The 18603-nt window shown below is 46.3% G+C and overlaps 1 long non-coding RNA gene across 2 annotated transcripts in view; it reads right to left on the bottom strand.

The window, feature by feature from the left end:
• Positions 1-879: 879 nt before the first annotated feature.
• Positions 880-18603, bottom strand: part of LOC108961995 (uncharacterized) — a 131901-nt gene continuing 114177 nt past the window's right edge. For both annotated transcript variants that reach the window (XR_007776988.1, XR_001990430.3), the window contains exon 6: positions 880-7753. This is a non-coding gene — a long non-coding RNA (uncharacterized LOC108961995). The remainder of the gene's footprint in view (positions 7754-18603) is intronic.

The raw sequence follows: 18603 nt of genomic DNA, 5'->3' as shown, positions 1-18603 counted from the left end.
TATCAATCATTCAGATACAATCCTTTTTCATAGATAACCAGTTCCTGTTGCATCTTTCCTAGGCACTGGCTGAGGATAACAGTGATGATGGTCTCAGGACCCCTCCCTACACCTGACAAGTGCCAAAAAAAAATCAGGGACTCATGGAAGAAAAAGCACTGCTGCTTCTGCTGTAAGGCCAAAGCTGGGAATGCTGAAGTTATCACACAGTGATTAAGAAATGCCACTGAGCCCTCCTGAACCAAACACAAACCACACAGCCTAGATCCATCAAGGTCAATGCAGCAGCACTAATTTCTTAAGGTAAATCAAATGTGCTTCTCCAGGAAGAGTAACTGTGGAATCGACTTTTCCAGAGTAAGCTGCTGCCATGCCTTCCCTGCAAAGGCAGACCTGTGGTGGAGAAGAGCAGCTTGGATAAATCATAGCCAGGAAAGATGTGGGCAAGCTCAGTGGGCCCTGGGAGTACTGCAACCAAGCTCCCTGCTGCTAACTGAAGATGATGGGCCCTCTCTCTGGGTGAGGCTTTTGTGCTCAGCCTTAGCACTAATGGCAGGCTCCAGAGCTCAGGAACCAGAGCAAGCACCCTCTTGCACTGCACTTACCTGCACTGATGTGTTCTACACAAGAACAAAGTGCCTGATGCAGCTGCAGTGACTGTGAGATGCACACTGTTGACACCTGAAAGGGACCCAAGGAAAATGGGGAAAGGAGAGCTGGGGGCTCCTTTTTCCTTATCCCTTTCCAATAATTGGAAACGTGTTACTGGTAACACAAAAAATGTTGTAGGAGACACTAAAACACCCCAGTCTGGGCAGATGGTCAGAGCAGGATTGCCGCTGTTCTCTCCTGTCCTGACCTGCTGCATTTTTGAAGTTCACGTGATTGTCCTTCCCATTCTGTATTCATTTGCTAATGTGATTTGAAAGTGGGTCAAAATGAAACAATTGCCATTTTGCTGAAGCTTAAAAGGAAAAAAACAGAGATAGCTAAAACCCAATGTCTGCCCTCTCCTCATCCTCACTTTTCTTTTGACATTAACTTGTTTGTGAGAAGCCATTTAACTTGGGGAGTAAATACTTTGATTACAAAAAAAGTTAAACAACAACAATAATAACCCTCCCAAAAAAACCCAAAAACAAAAACAACAACAAAAAAGCCCAACACTGAAGGAAAGGGAAAAATCACAGCTTTCTCAGTCCCGTGAAATACATCTCATTCATTCAAGACTTAAAATAAAATTCAAGCAAAAAAGTTTATTCCACAACCCCCACCACTCTCACATTTTCTGTAAAAATTCACACTTTTCACATAGTTCAAAGATACATAATGGATGTGAGGTTTACAATTGCATCATCACTTTTTCAGCTAAAAACCAAACATGAAACCTTCTGCCATCCATTAGTGAATTAATGTCAAATAGGTGAAAGAGGTTTGTACTTAGTAATCAGACAGCCAAAAAAAAAAAAAAACAAAAACCAAGAAATAACACCAGCAAATCATTGTGGTTTGTGTCCAGGGAGGAGGCAGTTCTTCCTCACTGTTCTGGACAGCTATTCAAAGAGCCAGAGCCTTGCATGCTCCCAGGGTCCAGCAAGGGCTGCAGCCAGCAGGATGGGCACACACAGGAAGGGGAAAGCTTGGTGCTCATCTGAGGAGCACAGGGGAATCATCTTCTCAGCAACATCTACCTGGAAAGGGAATGTGGATTACAGTTTGCTACTGATAGTCCACTGCTATCATCCTCTCTATGTCCAGAAGTTTTGGATTTGATTTTTACCCACTGCAGTTTACCCACTCAGATGCCCTAATTTGAAGCCATGGCCAAGTGGTAACATCTCTGGGGAGCTTAGAGATGGGAGGCTGGGCTCATGATGAGCCATCATGGGAGGTCATCCTGACAGCAAACTGGGACAACTGGCAAAAGAGTCATGCTGCTCCTTGCCAGTGGCAAGAGCCCTCCCTCCATCCCTGCAGTCTACCCTAGGACAGTTACCACGCTAGAACTCAGCCCTGAGGATGAGCTCACAGCTGCTTCCCAACATAGCATGGCTGAAAAGACTGGGATGGGATGAGCTGGAGTGCAGGGGAAGAACTGGGAAAACATTCAGTCAGGTTGAAAACAAACCTCTTCCAACACTTCCCTCCTTTCTGAGCTCCTCAGAAAGAGAAATGATGCAGAAGGTGGGTTTGCTTTTAATAAAAAAAAAACCAAACAAAAAAAAACAAAAACAAAAAAAAAAAACCAAAAAAAAACCCAGTTGTTTCTTAGAAAGACTTACATTGATTGCTGTCCCCTGGACTTGTCTCTTTTCATACTGCTGTCCTTTCATTCTTCTGAAGGCAGGCAGAGGAGTGCCCAGTGCTGCACTGCTGGGGTTCAGCAAGTGGGTCAGGTTTGGTACAGCACCTCCAGGGACTGCTCAGCTGCAGAGAGCTGATTAAATTTTCCATATTATTTTCATCTCAGGTAGTGTCAGACGGTTCTTTGTTGGGTTCTTTATTCCACTAACTCCTCATCATGCACACAGGCAGTGAGAGGGGTGTTCACCTCACACAGCTTCAGACATCCAAAGCACAGGAGTCCCAATCTCAGCCAGATTTCTGGTCTTCCACAAAGCTGCTGCAGGACAACAGCCACTACCAGAGGGAAAGCCAGTTATCTTAGACACCTGTCTTAAGATGAGATGGCTCCAAAGCATTTTGTCCTGACAGTTTACGCTATGCCCAGTGTTGTGGCAGAACCTCCCTATCCCAGGGAGGGGTAGAAGAAGGTGCTTCCCCCTTCTTGGAGGGAAGAAGGTGCTGGGGAGTACCAGAGCTCTGAGCATAAAGGCAGAAAGACCCAAATAATCCATCCTGACTTCACTACACTGCGTATCAGTCCCTTTCACCCAAGACCTCTACATAATAAGCCCAATATTTTAAACTGAACATTCAGTTCTAGAGAGATATCCTCTAAAATCTGGAAAAGGACATAGAAATTTTAAGGGTTCCTCCTTACCCCAAACCTGCTGATCAAACCTTTCTTCCTCTAGATGTGGCAGTCAAGTCACCCCCTTGCCAGCCTTCATCCCAATTAACTAAATTGCACTCCTCATGCCTAGAGTCAAAGCAAACCCAAGTAATCTGTGGCTTTCCATTAATTCTTCTTGGCACTTCCCCTCCCTTCTTCAAGTACAGACACCAGGCAGCGTGTCACCCTTTAAAAGGACAAAGCCAGGAGTCACATCGCTGCTCCTACTTGCTCTCCAGAGTTGCAGGGTTCCTTTCTGTCTCACAGCTCCATCACGAGCTCACTCTCATGTGATCACACACGAGGATCTCATGGACTCTCTCCCTGACACTGCTCCCCAGATGGGCTCACGCAACTCCAGACAGAACCTGAATCCTCTGCTCCAACTACACACATTCAACTGCCATAAATGAGTGTGTTTTGTTTTTTTTTTCCACACTGTGTTATTTAATTAGATACCAGCCTACAAGGGCTGATTATATCCTTACTACTAAAGAGTGTGAGGAGATATTCCCAGACACTGCCTTGCTGCAGGATCCCATGGCACACAATTCCCATGGGCTATGCTGCAGTGCTGAGTCGGTCCTCAGGTGTTTGTTAAATCAGGAACTGGCATAAGGCACCATCCATTCCTGTGGTCACAGGAGGCCCATAATAACCAAGGCAGAGTTGCTTTGGCCACCCATACTGAAATTTAAATAACAAGCCCAATTTCATCCTCCTTCTGGAACAATTCGAAAGCAACACAGCATGATGAAAGGACAAGAGAACAGATGGGTTTTGTTTTCTGCATGCTGCCACAGCAAACTTTTCATGGAAACTCAAGTCCCCCCCCAGAACACCCTGACTATGTGATTCATAAATTCTAAGAGCCAAGAGAAACCAGCAAAATTATTTTGTCTGTCCGCCTGCCTAATAAAGACCACAGAATTTCACACAGTGATTTCTGCCCAAAGCCCAGCAATTTGTGGTTCAAACAGAGTATCTCAAGAGCCCACTGTCCAGCTTTGATGTGAGGATGTCCAATGAGGCGCTAACCACTTCCCATGCTGTCAAATTCTGGCTCTTCTACAGGTTGCATCTCTTCACCACTGCATAACTTTTGTAGCCTTCCCAGGGACATTAATACTTCTAAGCACTTTTGCTGTCTCTATCAAAACTCTCAAACCATCAAAAAGAAGGAAAACAGAGATTCTAAGGCACAAAACACTAAGTAAATACACAGAAAAAGAAAAAAAAAAAAGAGAGAATCTCTATGTACACTTCTGCTGTGATTAAATGGATGGAATCTATAATAAAGTGCAAGGTCCACTCATTTTCCCACTCCAGATAACAAAGTGGAAAAACTGTTTTGGTACAAAACAAAACAAAAAAATTCCAAATGTACACCTGTGTGACTTGTAGGGAAAGCACACTTATTTGGTTACAAAAGTAGTTTTTCCTGCCACTTATAAAGCTTGCTACAGTTTCCCAGCAATAAATATTTCCACAGCAGAGACCTTGAGTGGACAGAACAAAATCCACTTCAAAAACAACTCCTGAAGGATCAGCCTAGTAAAAAGACAGCTCACCACTGAACACCCCATTCTGACTTTTTGTTTCCAAAATTCTGTGGTTGGTAACACTGATGGAGAAAGAAAAATTTTTTTTTTTCCCAAACCCAAAATGGCAGGAGTCCAGAAGGCTGGAAGACCAGACTTGTCTAAGATGAAAAATATGTATGTTGAGCACAGAATTAACACAAGCACTTCTTCCTTGAATCTTGTAAGTGCAGCATTTGATGGCAACCCTGGTGATTAAGTTCCTCCACCCACAGACCCAAAACAGCCCAGGCAACAGCCTTGAGACTTCCCTGTAACATCAGCTTGGTGTTGGAGAATGGGAGGGGGCTTCAGGAACCATCCCCTAAATTCACTCCAGTTCCTGCTCACCACTAAGTAACCATATTCACATTTAATAAAACCAGGCCAGAAAGTTCATTCCAACAGTGTCTCTTTTATTGCCACTTCCAAAGAGATGCTTTCTCACTCTCTGTCTGCATTTGTGCCCCAGTCAAACTTGGGCTGAAAACAAATTCTCAGGATGGTCTCTATGTGGTTCAGACTCTGCTGGGATGAGCCTGGCTCCATTTTCTACTCCTTCCATAGAAAGATTAGTCTCACCTGGACAGCAGGTAAAGGTGCAGTTCCAGCTCATGAAGGTGCTGAGCTGGCTGTGGTCAGTGTGCTGCTAATAAAGGTACTGAGTGTTTGTGTAGGGGGGCTGAGGCACACACTTAGTGGCACATTGATACAGCCATACATTCGTGAGCAGACAGCAGTAACATCTCGGCCCTGGCTTTCCCAGCTGTGCATGAGGTCCTGCTACTACACCAGACACAGGTCAAGGCAACAGGAGCAGGAGCCATGTGGGGAAGAACAGGACAAGCAGGCTTATGAATTATACCCTCATCTAAAGGGCAGGTCTACACAAACCTTCTAGTGTTTTACTGCACATGAAACTTCAGACTGTTTTAAGGCAGAGCAAAGGTGCTCTCCTTTAAGATTTCAGGCACCACAACTTTGTGCATTGAAACTCTTACATCAATTAAAATTCTGTGTTAATGGGTACAATCCAAGCCTGTACAACCTCTGTGAAACAAAAGTGCAGCTGAAGCAGGCACAGCTGGGCCCCATTTCTGTACACACAGACCTGCAGAAATCATCACATAAAGATGCTGTATGGTCACATAATTGCATGGACATTGAAAGAATTCAGACTTAACAGTGGTTTACCTGAAAAGGTATTGCTTCTGAAAAAGCCAAAAGCACTGTTTTTTGAGGTCCTGGGTAACAAGCAGTTAAAGCTCTGCTTTCAAATCATCCACCCTGAAGTAGTCAGAGCAGGTAAAAGTACTAATCCTCACAGTGCAACAGTGCAGAAGATGGAGTGAAACCCACCAGCCAATTTAAGTATAAGCCTCACAGTTTCCATTACTGCTACTGTAATGATTTTGCAACTCTTATTTATTTTTCACCATTTCAGCTGCTAGCTTGTGGCAAATATTTGGGGAAAAAAAAATAAAAAGAACCTAAAACCCCAGAGATTGCCCATCCTTGACAGGAACAGTCCTGGCATGCCTGGAATGTGCAAAACCACAAAAGAGCCATTTCTGTTCATATTACTCCTTATGAAATCCCCTTTTAAAGAAGACTCAGCACTGGAGCTTTAGGCACTCGGCAGAGCCCCTGTAGGATTGCCTTTTACTTTGAAATGTGACTTATCAGCCAAAGCCCAGGAGGGCTGGGGTATCTGACTGTTGTGCCCTTTGCTTTGAACTCTGGGACCGTTACGTGCACGGCTGCCAAACTGGCCAAGCCATTTTCCTCCCCTCCTTTGTTCTGAGGTTCAGGATAGATAAAAGCTGCACCAGGCTTGCTGCCTCACCAATGCTAATTTGACTGTTAATTTTACATTTAAGGGAAAAAAAAAGAAATAATAAAAACCCAACACCACACACAATGATTATCACTGTCACCCACACAAAGGCCAGAACAACCACAGCATGATTCAACAGGACCTGGGCTGCAGTGGCTATCTCTGGACACGCACAAGAATGTTCTTTGGCAATGCCGTTCTGCAGCTCTCTGACACATCCTTTTCTGTTTCTGAGCCTTTTTTTCACCCTCACAGCCTGTTGTAACATCAGCAGGGTGGCAGCCTGGTTTTGCAGGTTTTGATCAGCCCCTTCCACTTATAGGGACACCTGTAGGGCACAAGATGCCCAGGGAAGTTGTGGATGCCCAACCCCTGGAAGTGTTGAAGGCCAGGTTGGAAGGGTCCCTGAGCAACCCGGTCTGATAGAAGATCTCCCTGCCCATGGCACAGGAGTTCAACTAGACGATTTTTACAGTCCCTTCCCACCCAAACCAATCTGTGATTGTATGTGAGTTTGCTCTGCTGGACCAATGAGGTGACCAACTCGTGTTACTGCATTAGTGCAGTGCTGCCCACACCATCTCTTGAGGTGCCTCAAGTCAAATACTGCTCCTGTTTTAAGTTACTAGGTAAACTTTTTGCTGTCTTCTTTTTGCTTTTTATCTCTCTCTTTTTTTTCATTCCTGAGGTTTTTGGGATCACCTTTCCAGTAGATCATCACTATAGTCATGTGGCAATCTGTTGTGTGAGACTCATGTCTTCCTTGAATTTAAGAAAGCACCAGATCAATGCAAGATCAAGCTGAAACACAGGGACTGTTAACCCCAATTTCCAGCACTTACTGCCTTTTATTTGTGCAGCCCTGCAAAATGCATGGAGCCCAGCACAAGCACTATAGTTCATAAGCAAGAGGTCTGGCAGGACAAACATTAAAGACTGTAAGAAAGCACAGGCAAAGAAGTATCTTGTACAGAACTGAAAAAACAAAAGATAAATGATAAGTAGGAATTCCCCAGTGGGCTGAGTTTATCGGTGTGATTGCTTTCAGGACTTTTTTCTTGTTGTACCACCTTGATTTGCATACAAAGCATCTCTAACAGGAAATAGCATCTGTCCTGGAAAAAAAAAAACCAAGAAGGATAAGGATTTTTGCTGCCAAGAGTAGAATGTCTTTTGGCACCATATGACGTGCCAGAAAGCCCCTCTCCTCACAAAAGCAGTGGCACATCGCAGCTCTTCTTCACTCCTTGCTCTGTGTCCCATCCCAGGGGCAGCAGCGAATAATGCAGCTCCTCAGGAGAGCTTCCATACTTAGAAAATCTGAAAATGAAAGAAAAAACAAGCAGGTGAGTTAATTTGCATTTCAGATTCACAATTAACACTGCACTAAATTAGTTCGTAGGAAGTGGAAGAGCAAAAAGGAAAACCGCCAACTTAAAAATGCAAATCTTCACCCTACTACAATCACAAGCCGCAGCCAGGATTTCTACAGACCAGGAAGGCACCAGTAAGAGCCCATTTTTTCACTACTTTTTCAATGTGGTCACTTCATGAACTTGACGGTGGCTTGTGATATGTGGTTTCAATCCTGTACCATATATAGCCAGTTTCATTTCCTGAAAAGAACATAAACGGAAAAGCAGAAAATGTTTAAAATGATTGTACAGGTCTTTCTGTCTTTTCTTTCTCCTTTTTGTCTTCTGTTGCTGCCTTCCTACACTAAAAAAAGACATTTATTAAATTAGTAAAGCATTAAAAAATGGATCTTTTCCCAAGGCTCTTGGATCATCAAGAATATAGGTTGCTGCTTTGAAACTCACGCACCAACTTGGCAGCACAGCATGGAATCTCAGCATTTTCTTTGACTATGGTATACATACATGGATACACACTATTCCTCTACTCGTGGCTCCAGGGGTCATGATTCAAGCCCAGCAGTGAGCACAGTGAGGTATGTTCCATAGCCCTGTGCACTGGTATTGCAGGACCTCAGCTGTCCATGGCCATCAACAGTCACAGCCCCACAGGAAGCAGAGCAGAGAGTAAAATCTTGCTTTCCAGATGAGTAAGTGAGACAGTGGTAGTTATAACACTCTTTTTCCTGCAGAACTCATGGCATCTCCTCCTCTGCCTGGGCTCTGTGTCTCTCCCTACGGGAGCCCACACCATTAGCAGAGAGAAGACGACCTTGTCACCCCAGGGCTCCTCTGTGCTCCTCTTCCGTCCTGGCTGTGGAGAAACACTCAGGCTTCCCAGGAGTCCTATTTAACCATCATCTAGGCACAGCCCATGTCCCAGCAGCTCTGCCACTCCTCAAGGGCTGGGACAGTTGTTGGGACCAAAGGCTAACTGGACCTTAGGAAAGAAACTGCAGCAAAGACCAACAGCCTACTGGGCTGCAGGAGCAGAAACAGCCAGGAGATCTGAGCACTCATTAGACCCCATCTAGACACTGCATCTTGTTTTGGTACAAGAAACACACAGACAAACTAGAGCAAGTGCAGTGGAAGAGCACTGGTAACTTGCCCAAAGAGAAGAGGCTGGGGGAGCTGGGCTTGTTCAGCCAGGGCAAGAGATGGTTTGAGGGATGCAGCAGCAGCCCCAGCACCTGCAGGGAGGTCACTGGGAACACAGCCCAGTTCAATGAAAGCAGGACTTGACCAAACAAAGTCATGAACAACCTGGTCTGATCTCACAGCTGACCCACCCAAGATCCCTATCAGCCTGTATTATCCTACAGGCCATCTTTAAACTGTCACCAGTGCAAAGGCTTTGGAGGAAAGGGTGGGAATCACTCAGTGCTCAGGGACTATGATATCCCCTAAGTGAAAGAGATAGAGAAACGACCACATCCAAGACCATGAAGGCCCAGAAGGCCCCCCTGGGCACTGTGCCTATGTTCCTCTCAGGACATGACAAACCCCAGTCCTGCGTGCAGTCCCACAGCAGCCCACATGCAGCTGTTCATCTCAGCTGGGGTGCTAGTGGCCAAGGAACCTTTGTCCACATCTCTTCTGCAGCACACACACATCCATCCTTCCCCCCGGTGTATGTGCATAAATACACACACATAGTTACAGAACAAGCAGGATTCCCTAAGGCCCATGGCTGGGTCAATCACAAAAGGGCTCTCCATATACTGCCCAAGGCTGCAGCCTCTATTCCACAGGATGGAGACATCTCAAGAAGCCTTCCCTCTGCCTCACAAACTGCACAGCTCTGGTGCAGGACAGGCCAGCTACACTGTCAACATGGCCACATCATCCTCTCCATCCCTTGTGTCAAAAAGAGTGTTGGAAAAATGTCTTCCTTTCAGTCAAAATAGCTTATGTCGCTAACAGACAGGAAATGTTCACAACTGAGAAGATAAAAAGGGACTTTACAGATAGCACTACCAAATTCCAGCATTTTAGAAGGACCTATACAAACTACAAGGTGATTGACACATGTGCTGGGTGGGCAGAAGAGGAGGAGGTAGAAAAGGAGAGGTTCATCTTCTCACCCCAGGTCACTAAGAAAGTCAGTGGCAGAGCCATAAATCAACTTCCTCCCCACTATCCCCGAGTTTGGATGCTCCCCATCCTCTTAATGCATCTGTTTGATAGCCAAGCTGTGCTAGGAGGTAAAGCTGCCCTCCTCATGTTGCACATAATCACACTTCTTTTTGGAGACCATTGCTTAAGGGATGCCAGCTCCCCCCCAGAAGTCAGTCCTGACCAAATATCATCTTTCAAAAATGCAAACTTGCATCTGCATTAAGAAACTCACCCTGTTTCGATAACATGCTCACCAAAGGGTTCTGAGATGTGGTCTCGTCTCACAGGAACTTAGAGGCTCTATGGGTTTATCCACAGGTGAGATTTTTTGAACTTGGAAGTGAGACCAGCAAGCATTTTTACACCTACCTATTCAAAGAGTTTTATTTTCAGTACAAAGAGGGTATCAAACCACTCAGTTTCAACTTCTGCTGAAATTCCTGTGTGACCCAGGACAGCTCATTTCAAGCAGCTCTGAGTCCTCATGGTGACTTGTGCTAAAACAAAATTTCTGCAACTGCACCCATACCAATGTCTGCATAAATCAGTAAGCAAACCACAGCTTCAGTCAAAATTAGTATTTTTGAACAGAAATAAAGACTGAAAAACTCCATCTCCAGTGCCTCATTGATAGGTAAGCTCTTGAAGCCAGATAAACCTTCAAAAACAGCTTCCCTCTCCGCTTTCCACCCTCCCATTCCTCCAATCTTTGAGCTAGACCTCAGGGGAATACTGTGCAACTTTGTTTGCCAAAGGAGAAGGATGCTTTCTGTCTGGGAAGCCGGGAAGACTGCGCTGGAGCAAAGCAGACCCTGGGCATGCAATTACCCAGGCAGCAGCAACAATATGTTAATTCACTGGATCACTCTGAAATGAAGCACAGTGCAAGTCCTAGGAAAAAGTGAAAAGGAGCCTGTTAAGGAAACTGTGTGAATGCCTTGTGCACAGCAGCCCCTTGGAGTCCAGACAAGGATGGACTTTGCACAGACATCATTTTTAGGCCTGAACTGGCAGCCAGCACGCCTGCTCTTCCCACCACAGGGCATCCAGGAATGATGGGAACTATGCTCAAGGCTGACAGGGGACACTGGGAAACATCCTTATTTTTAAGAGCTGCAGACACATGCATTTGCCCCTACAAGAGGCATCTGTGGAGGCAGATCACAGTCATAGTGCCATGCATGTTCTGTCTGTGTCCAGAGATTTCTCACACCTTCAGGAGAGCAGTCAGCAGTCTCCTCTTTGGTGTCTGCAGCTGCCAAGTTCACATCCCAAGCTCAGCTCCTCTATTCAGTTGCCCAGAGCTCCTTAGGTAACTCCTGTCCTCCAACAACAAACGACAAAGCCAACATATCAAGGAGAGGAGAAAAAGACTGAAATGGACCTTCAGTGAATTTGTTATGAGAAGTCAAAGCCCTCAGAAGGTCTGCACTGACTGGCTACCTCTTGGTGCATCATCTTTCTCCTACTGACTAGGAGTGCTCTCCTCTAACACCCAGACAGAAACTATGGCCTTGTCACGGCACCATGACAGAAGTAGTCTTGCACTCCTAAATCAGATGGGGTGCCTTGCTGCAGGCAGGAAAACTGGCTTCTCTCCTAGGGAAAAGGGACAGAAGAAGAGTCACAAAGATCTTGGCTAGGTCCCTGTGTTGGACAGACTGCCCACCTGCACGCTATGAATGCAGATTCCAGATATCACAAATCTCCTTGAGGAGCAAGCAATGATTTCATCAAAGGCAAGGGCAGCCTTAAACCTGCATGGCCTCTTGCAGAGAACTTTCTCTTGTAATCCATACATAGATTAAACTCACCAAGTGGAAGAACTGCACACCAAAGCTCTTTCTGCATAAGGCTGTTGACCACTGAGCTGATACATTCAGGTCAGAGGCTCATCTGTGCTGACACACTTCTTGAGGAATGAGAGTGTGGCTTTCATGCATAAATACAGCTGTTACCCTGAGGAGCAGGGGGCAACCAGTTTAATGCCAAGAAGTTTAAATTCAGTACTTACATTGTACCAAAACTCCTGGTTTGCTGCAGAAATAGGATGAACAGCAGAAAACATCTGGAGAAAGTCTTCTGCTAGCTTCTGCTATGTACTGGCTTTTTTGGAGACAGTTTGAATGTAATACTAAGACAAATTTTGTTTAAAAATGCATCTGTTTTTCACAGATTGAGTTTTGCTCTCCAAGGGGATGGGAAAAGTAAAACACAAAACTAAGCTGCAAAGACAACACTGCCTAGCCTTTGCAGAACTCTTGATGGCTGTCCCTAAATGGGAGCATTTCACTGCCAGATGACATGTCCCACAAGAGATGACTTTCCTGAAAAGCATTGACAACACGGAGTTAAAAGCTCAGTTCAGACAAGCAGTGAAACAAGACTGTTTTCTGGGTTTTGAGCTGAATATTCAACACTTTCCATGTTTGCTCTCTCACAGGTTATCTGGGCTGCACAATCAGCAAAACTGCAAAAACACTTGCTGGGGCTCAGCTACCAGGCAGTCTGTAATGGAGCTGTTCTGGAGGAAAACAGAAGTGTTATTGTGCTCACGGCTGTCCCAATACAATTAGTCATATGTGATGGAGAGATACGCGTCCTCACAGAGCTCTTACTGCCTTGTCAATAGGTGAAGTCAAAATGAAAACATCCCAATTATCAACAACCAACCTGAAAGCTGAATCATGAACCCTGAAAGCAGCCTCAATGCTACAAAGACATTTCTTCACTGCATGAGAAGACAGCGTGATTCCTTCCATCCATCCTCTTTTTCTTCTTCCCATATAATTTCTTGACACTGCTCAATGAAATAACATTTTTTCTTTCATCTCCCCACCCAAGCAACACTTCCCTCCTCAAGCTGAGTGATGCTGTAGGCCCAGGAGAAGAAGCCACACTTGAGGCAAGAAGAGGAGAAGGCCTGAGCTTGGGTGGTGGGAAATAACATCTCAGTTGTGTGTGACCTCAAACAACTTCCCCAATGCTGCTCTGCCTCATTTCCCCACTGAAACAGCAAGTTCCCCACTATATTAGGTGACTACCTGGCCTGGTGTTTCCAATCTGGACTTAATAGTGACAATAATCAGGGAGGTTGATGGCGTGCCAAAGCTTCCCTTACACGTCAACATCTCATTCAGTCACGCAGCAATATTCAGCACAACCCAGACCATGGTTTCGTGCAGCACTTCTATACTTGTGCACTTCACAAATATCTCTGTCAGAGCCCTCGTGCTCCAAAGATCTTGGCAAACACTCCCTATCACAACAGCACCACTTCTGTGCTGGAAGCCCAGGAAATCCACATTCGCTCTTCACCACTTAACATACATGGTTTGACAGGACATATTATTGCATCTACACTAATGAGAGATGGAGAAGACTGTCAAACAAATGCATGGAGTTTGGCTCATGGCTGGGACCAGGGGAAGAACATCAGAATGCCACTCAGTTGTTGGGACTTCTATTGTGGAGACCCTGGCAGGGCATTCCCTGTTCTAAGGAGACACAAGAAGCTTCCCTCAAAAAGCTGTTAGACCCCACTGGCTCCTTCCCCTGTTCCTATGTTCCTGAGCCACATCTTCCCTATTCCCTGACTGGCCCTTATCTTTGTACTCCCCCGAGACCAGGGTCTGCCCCCAGGCCCCGGTAGAGAGAAAAGTGAGTCCCTCTGTGTGGGGGTGCTGGGACCTGAACATCTCACCATGCAGCTGAATAAACGTCTGTGGATATTATGCAAAGGTCCTTTTTGATTCCTAACCCTGGACTATACTAGCAGCAATTCAGACTGCCACATTCTTTAGCTGGAATGTTACCTGTCCAGGACATTCCAATCTCAAAGGGATCCTATGGTCACTGCACAAGGACTCTGGATCTATACATGCATTGCACAATGGCAGACCTGGGAGCAGTCACGCAGCAGTTCCTCATGATAACCATTATGGAATTGATTTGGAAACAAATTTCTCTTTCGGAAGCCTCTTTCCTGGCATTGACAAATCTTTCAAGATGCAATTTGCACTGCCAGAGCTTCAGCAACGTGCAAGGGAAGGCATGCTCTGCTCCACTCTGAGGGCGGCCAGCAAGACAAGGAGCCCTTCAGTGGATCCGCACCCATGTCAGAGCTCTTAACAGAAAACAAATCCTCCAGATTCAGGTGATTCCCAGGCCGAGTCTCAAACAAACGCACACATCAGTGCTCACACCAAAGAGCAGACACACATCAAGACCGAAGGGCCGTAGGTTGCCATGGCAGTGTGCATGGGTGATTTTATCACCCTTATCAGCTGCAACAGCATTTAGGCCCATTATCAGAGACCACTGGTATTTTTTTAAGGTTGCACTAGGTGGGAGAAGCTGAAAATCAGTGTCAGCCAGAAGACAGAAGTCAGGACAAAGCAGGAGCCCTTGCTCTGAGCGATCTGCCTCCCAAGGGCACACGGAGATTTATCCAGCCCCGGGCTCGTGCTGGAGATGATGGGCAATGCTGGGCTGCTGAATTCTCCCCTGCACAGAGGGATGCACAGCCCTCCAGGGAGCACAGCAACAGCAAGTGGAGGGCAGTCGCCTGTGCTCTCCATGGAGCCCAGGGAAGTAGGTCAATCCTTCTGCTTTGCTGAGCCTTTTGGCAGGTCGGTGCCACACTGCCGTCGCCGCTCGCAGCTCGTCACTTGTGCTGCGTGACAGCCACATCGTTCAGAAGTTAACAAATTCAATACATCTAATTAAATCAAACTTGGCATCCATTCAAAACTCATCTTGTGGCTTTTTTTTTCCCAGCCTTTTTATTCCCTACTGTTGGTAGTAAAGAGACCCAATGAGGTGAGATGCAAGAGAAGGTTGCTAAGGAGCAAGGCAGTTTTTATCTCTTTCTTTCTCTCAGTTTTTTTATCTCTTCTTTATCTCAGTTTTTATTTCCATGCTGCTCTCCTGTCACAGAATCACAGAATCACAGAATCATTAAGGTTGAAAAAGATCTCCAGGATCATCAAGTTGTTGCAGAGATGCTTTGTTTTCCTCAAGGGAATGAAACAATTCACATGGCATCATTCCTTATACCTCTTTCCTCCTCCCCTGCCCCAGACAAAATGACCTTTTCTATCTCCTTGCAGGCTTTGCAAACAGAATCCATCACACCCTGGGAATCCTTTGGCTCTGCTGCTGACACTTGCTATGATGAACGTGGACTTGGCATGCGAGCCAAGCTGGCAAAGTGTGGGCACATCAAAGTGTGACCTGCAGCCTCTGGGCTGGGCTGGACACACTGCAAAGTGGGAGCACATCTCCCACCACCAGACTGAGCAAAGCCAGAAAGCAGAGCAGGGAGACCACTGAAAATGGCTCATGCCAGCCAGGGTCATCCCCGGTTGCTCTCCCATGCAGTTCCTGACTTACACCAAATGCCAGCACTGCTTGGTAGATGTGGCCATGACCATGGATCACACTGGAGAAGTCATCCAAGACAGGCTGGTGGATGACTACAGAGCTCTAGACAAAGAGCACAGCATGAGGAGCTGCCATTTGCACACCATCCTCAGTGACATCAGGACACACTGGTGAGCTGCAAACACCGGTCCTCTTCCACAGACTGACATGGACACTGGGATCATCCTGTCCAATCTCTCATGTCTCCTCACTACAGCAGATCTTTCCTCTTCCACCAAATTTTCTGCTTCTTCCATGGCCTCCCTGCCCTGTGACCATCACCTGGAAGTCAGGATGGTGACACAACCTGCTGCCTTTCTGTGCTGTGACTAACAGATGCCAACAAAACTGCCATTCTCAGTTGCAGGAGTTTAGTTAAAGACATTTGGATCATCCCAGAAGAACACTCTTCTGGCTTAGATCCATTGCAGGAGTTTAGTTAAAGACATTTGGATCATCCCAGAAGAACACTCTTCTGCCTTGGATACAAGGAGAAAGTTTATTGGTTTTCCATATTCTTCATGTTTTCTATAGCCTTGCTGGCTTGGGGAACCAGGACTAGGGAATAAGCCAGGTGCCACCAGACCAAGCTTATGCAGTTTCTTTCAACCAAGCATTGTTTCCTCCATCTCTCTGATCAAAGAAGGAAGTGTTTTATATCTGTATGGTAGAAATTAATCTGCAGTCTGTTCCCTGCTATCACCTCAAAATGCAGCTGTTTACCTTCCATGTCTGCACTATTTCCTCTCCTTTAATCCATTCTCCTTCAAAATAGCTCCTAAAACACTCAAAACAATTCTGGGTAGCTCTTCCTCCTGACTCCTGAAATGACACTGTGCTGAGGTGCTGCTTTGCTGGCAAGCAGAAGTCAGTACGTTGGAAAAGCTCTGGCTCCCAGCATTGCAGCTGCACAGCTGTGTGCTGTTCTCCCGGCAGGAAAGGAAAGGACATTTCATGCAAAACCTACTGCTCATCCCTTCCTCAGGACTATGAAAATAGTCTTAAAAGCAGTTTGAACTCCTCTGATATGAAAGGCACCAGAAGAACATAAAATATCCCTCTCCTCCATGGCAGAGGATATCACACAAGTCTCTTCATGAGCGCAGGAAGTCTCTCTCTACAAAAAAGCTGCTCCTCCTCACACAGGAAAGATGACGTGTGATGCTCTGCCAGGCTCAGGATCAACAGTCCCCCCTCACCCCTTCCTTGCCTTTTGCATGTTGGCCATGCATGCCCCAGGCTGCACACCAGCAGAGGAGCACTCCTGGGCTGGAAGAAAGTAGTGACAGTAGAGGATACCAATTCAGGGCAATTGCCTTGGCTGCTGTGAAACAGCACATCTTCCCCAATAGCTTGCCTCACATCTTCCCTCACTGTCTGTGAGAGTCTCTCCCATGTGCTACTACTTGTTCTGTGAAAAATACTTTTACATTTCTATTTGCATTTCCTTCAAACTGATCAGATTTAAGCAGGGCAATAATGTGACCACATACAACAGATGCCTTCCCAGCCATGCCAGTCGCACTGGGAGCTGCATGACTGCAGAGGAAGGGGCAGCTTGGAGGAGATGCAGGTGACCCCAAGAGAAGCCAGGAAGAGCAAAAGCCAACAGTTTCAAGCAGTGGTCGCTCATGCTGCCCAATTAAGCAGTAACTCACCTTTGCAGAGTAAAAGTTAGTGAGAGATTCTGGTGGGTTTAAGAGGGGTGGGTGATGGGAGCTGCTCTGACTTCCAAACACAGAAAGAAATGGGGTGACCACTAAGTGCGGAGCAAGCACCATGGTCTGCGGGGTTCTGGGCTCTCTGCAGTGGGTTTTGCAACTGGCTTTCTTCAAAGGATGAAGAAGTGCAAGAAAGTCCCCTCTCTGTGCTGCACATTACTGCTCCAATCAGTAAGGATACAGTTTACAGCGATGTGATTTGGACTGCTGAGACACATCAGGTTCTACAACACAGACCTAGGAGCTGCTGGAGCACAGATAGGAGAGCAGTGATTTGCACTTCCAGGGTGAGAATAAAACCAGAAGCTGCCTTTGATACTCATGCACATAGAGCATGTTAGTAAGTGCAAGAGGAACAGTGTCCTTAGAGGAAGAGCCATCAGCTCCGCATCATCTTTGCACTCAGTTTTTTATGTTTTCTCTTGAATGAACTTTTGATGCAAGAAGTCCAAAAAGACAAATTAATTCTAATGCAATTGCTCTTTTACAACATTTAGGTACACGAGGGACCAAAGAGTAGGACAGGTGAACAACCCCCATGCCCTTGGAACAAACAGCATCAGCTTGGGAGCTTCACCATCCCTTCAGCAGCAATTTCTCTTTCTTGCATTTTCTTCTCTCCCACTCCTAAATGGTGGGTCAAAGGAAAATTATTGGCAGAGATAGGAGAAAAAGATCCAGAGGACCAGTGTTTCCAGTGCTCCCAAATCCTGTGCACTCTTCCATGTCTTCCAGGTAACAAAAAGCAACTAACATCATCCTGTTTCAGGGCTGGTCTGAGTCTCACCACGGCTGCTTCCAACTCCATCTCAGCCAGGACCAGCCTGCATGGACTCCCTACTCTTCCCCCCTTCCTAAAAAGGATCCTCATCATCCCCTTGAGCTCAGCTAAACCAGCATCCACAAAGCACTGAGACAAGCGAGCAGCACAGGGCACTGCAAGTGCTCAGCCAGCCCAAGGCAGAAGGCTGAGACATTTCACACCACTGCTGCCAATGTCTCCACTGCCGGCAGGAACACTGCGGGGCCACGACAGGAAATTGGGTCTTAATCACCAGCTCACTTTTCATTCCCCACTTCAGTTCTGCTATTTTAGCAGCTGCTGCGAGCTGGCTCTGCACTTTCAGATGAGCAGCCGTTGGGGCACAGGGTTTAGCTCGAGTGTTTTCACTCAGTTGAGGCTGCAACTCCAAATGCAAAGAGAAAAATTAGGCAGGGGGAGGCTTGGGGTAGTGATCTGATAGCAATCAAGGCTTTAAGACACAACCAAACAAGCACCAGTCCCTTGTACAGACTGACACTACCTGGGACAGGCAGCCAGGCCAGTGAGGCCATATGTGCAGGACACTGGCACTGGGCAGACCTATTGACTGGGCTTGCTGCCCAATTAGGACAGCTGTGTGACATGGTCCAATGCAGATGTGTCTCCAGGTGCTTCCCCTCCTCCTTGTTCATAGTACATCAATAGATCTGCTGCAATAGCAGGGTC

Source organism: Serinus canaria, chromosome 2, assembly GCF_022539315.1.
Source record: "Serinus canaria isolate serCan28SL12 chromosome 2, serCan2020, whole genome shotgun sequence".
Taxonomy (NCBI): domain Eukaryota; kingdom Metazoa; phylum Chordata; class Aves; order Passeriformes; family Fringillidae; genus Serinus; species Serinus canaria.
This window is presented reverse-complemented; position numbering and strand designations above follow the sequence as displayed.